Source organism: Pundamilia nyererei, unplaced genomic scaffold (assembly GCF_000239375.1).
Source record: "Pundamilia nyererei isolate P.nyererei 1_Seehausen unplaced genomic scaffold, PunNye1.0 scaffold00020, whole genome shotgun sequence".
NCBI classification, from domain to species: domain Eukaryota; kingdom Metazoa; phylum Chordata; class Actinopteri; order Cichliformes; family Cichlidae; genus Pundamilia; species Pundamilia nyererei.
Genome location: NW_005187421.1, coordinates 4,857,025 through 4,860,600, shown reverse-complemented (window position 1 = coordinate 4,860,600; position 3,576 = coordinate 4,857,025).

Here is a 3,576-nt window from a genome sequence, read left to right as displayed (position 1 = left end):
ACACTGGTGACCCCATCTGATCAACTCCACCTGATAATCTTTTTTGTAGCATTTGTGTGTCTGTCTGTAAATAGTATAGCTTGAAAGGTTTAGAATGAATTCTGATTACACTTAGGTAGGTGTAGGTGTGTCGAATGGGGTCAATAAAATTTGGCTTACGTCCATTGTGGTCCTTAAGGTCAACTTAATCATTTATTTATAATTTTAAAAAAAGAAAAAAAAAGGACAAAAAGCCTTAAACTACAAAAAAAGAAGCACTCAGAGAGCTCGAATCTTTTAAGGAAATTAATATTTTCTAAATATTCATTTTGAGATTGAAGAGATTGAGATTTTAAGTCTTTATATGGTACTATCTATATGTTGACAAAACACCACACTTGTATAGGTCACTTTCATAGTTATAAGGCTTTTTGTGAATTTCTGATAAATAAATCATTAAGTTGACCTTGAATTTCATTTAGCTCTGTCTTGGTTTTGCTGCCTCCACGTGCAAACAATGAGCAAAAGGCATATTCAAAATCCGTTTTTATATTCTGGTGGTTCCGACACTGTGTGGCCTTCCTCCGCGCCCTGCTTTAGTCAGTCTCATTCAGATCGAGACGGATGTACTGACTTAGTTACAACTGAATTACAGTGGGGAAAACTACCTGGAAAACTACCTGAAAAGCTTTATTTTTGTTTTTTAAAACTTGCTCTGATCTCCACTGTCACAGATCATTTTTAGAAGAGGATGTCTGAGTGGCATCTTTCTCTTTTATGTGACTGGATCTAGCCCTTCAGCCTTGAAGAGTCACCCCGAGGAGACCCAACACTCTATACATGTTTTTATGGTTTAGTAAATTTACCACAAGGATCAAATGTAATTAATATGCAAAAGCTGCAATTTTTCCTTCCTGACAGATAAATCAGAGACATAAAGGTTGACAACAGCAGACTGACTGCTGAGGCCAAATGATCAGATGTGCAACAACCAGTAAGGATACCTCAGATAATGGCCAGCTGCACTCAGTGAAGGAGACAGTGAGACAGCCAACATTCATTATTTAGAGGCTCAAAGCTGCTCAGAAATCCTTCCTGCTTGTCAGACCGATTCAAGAGTCTCCACACCAGGATGGAAAACAATCAAAAATGTTCCTCAAAACATCAGGTTTTCACACAAGTTTAGAGACATTTAAAGAGTTCGTAATGAACAGCACTTACTAATGATAGAAGAAGTTTGTGGTAAGATAATAAATAAAATACTTTTGATCAAAGGTAAATACTGAATAAAATTTTTCTAAATTTGAAACTTTATATTTTAGCTAGCATAATATTAAACTGAACATCTGTTATTTATAATTACTTCTGGGGGGGAAAATTAAATAAGTAATAAACCAATTTTTCAGGCAGAAAAGCAGTTTGATGCAGAATCAAATGTTTAAGTTCATTACTAAATAATAAATATGATGCTAATTTATCTATTCAAATCTTTAGCTGCCTCCCAAAATGTGAACTTTTCAAGTAAAGCACTGAAAAAACACCACCGGAGTGAAACGTTTTCAGTTTCTTATTAGGCCGGAGGTTTCCAAATGTTGTGCAGTAGTTTGAACTACAGTTTTTCACAGGACTGGATAGTCAGATGAAGGCACATTTCTAGAGCTAACTGTAAATCTACTAAATAAACACCTGATTCAGGAGCTTGTTGAACCACTTTTAGCAGCAATACATTGAATTAATCATTTTCTTTATGATTTTATCAGTTTAACACATCACTGTGGAGGAATTTTGGCTCAATCGTTTTTCCAATGTTGCTTCATTTCAGTGAGGTTTGCATTCATGCGCAGCTCTCTGAATGTCCAACTACAGCAGCTCAGTCAGGCTGAGGTCTGTTCTGTTGTAGATCTGCTGCTGTGCTTGGGATCATTGTTCTGTTATACGACCCATTTTGGGCTAAGCCTTAGCTTTCAAGCAAATGGAAGATGAGCTCACATTTGACTCTAGGATACTTTGGTACACACAGGAGTTCAAAGTTGACTCAATAACTGCAAGGTGCCCAAATCCTCAGCCCTCTCATCGTGCAGACGACTGGTGTGTCTTTGTGCTGATACGCTGTCTTTGGTTTTGTGCATCATGGACAAACGTCTCCACTTTGGTCCAGAAGTCTTGTAGTTTGTTCAAATTCAGCTTTGCAAACCTAAGCCGTACTGTCATTTTCTTTTTAGAGAGAAGAGGCTTTCCTTTCAAACCTTCAATACTTGTTCAGACTTTTTCTAATCGTACCATCATCTGCTTCAACCTTTAGGAGGATACCAAGGCCTGTACAGTCTGAGATGTCGCTCTCCATTTTTTTCCTAGTTTCTCTGAGCAATGCACAGTCAGACCGTGGGGGGAAATTTGCTGGGACATCCGCTGATGGGAAGAATTTTGCGAGTTAATTTAACATGTGCTTTGTTATTGTAAATGGTAAATGGACTGGTTCTTATATAGCTCTCTATCTGAACGCTCAAAGCGCTTTACACAACTCGTTCATTCCCATTCACACAAGCACTTTTCTGCGTTTTTAGTGCTGTCTAACTAACATTCATACACACATTCACACTCTGATGGATGCATCGGAGAGCAACCTGGGGTTAGAGGTCACACTCGCTGACGATGAGTTAATCAAACTTATTTGTCTGCTGCTTGCCTGTTAGCAGTAAAGCTGTACATTTTTTTTAACCCTTCTTGTTTTTTTTAGCTCAAAGAAGAAATTATGATGTTTTAATTAAATGAAGGCTATTTTCTGTAAACATGTCAATAAGCGTCCCTTGAAATTTTGGCTCATTCTTCGGTCTCCCTTGGACATAAAATGTTTGAAAACCACTCAAATGCTCAACAATTATTTCACCATTGTTATGAATCATAACACCAAAACAGAACGTTTTTAGAGGACAGTTAATATCACAGGTTATACATAAACAGAAACTGAAAAGATGAAAGGAAAAGATGCTTCCTGTTATTGTGAAAACATTCTAACTTCTTCAAGCACCGATAAACCTCACAGAGCGATCCTTACCCCTAATACCGCCATGCGTCAACTGTGGGTGGTGCAGCAGCCACGTCTCTTCCTGTGGTTGTGCGGCAGTCAGTGTTAGCTGCTCATCATGAAGAGCCTCTTATCAAAGCCTACAAACACAGAAAGAAGCAGATTTAATATTGTAAATAATAAGTAATTATAGCAACAGGGCCTTGCTTTAATATCTGTGAATCAATTCACCTGATTTTGATGGTTTAAAAGATCATCAGTGTCTTATATATGAAAAAACTGTGAATAAAATATCAACCATCTACCAGCACGGCTGTGGTTCCTACAGGTCTCTAAATCTGCTGTCAGATTTTAAGCATTCGTCCTTCTGTTAACTTGAGCTGCTCTGCATAATCGTAGAGCCAGAGTACCAGATATTTAGCCTAATAATTATTTAGATTTTTAATTATTAAAATAACAGCTTTATATTTGGTTGTGTTTTACTGAAAAACCAAAGAAAGAAAGCCACCCACAGTCAAAACACTCTGGAAAACTACACATCTCAGTACCACCCACACGCCACAACGACTGCT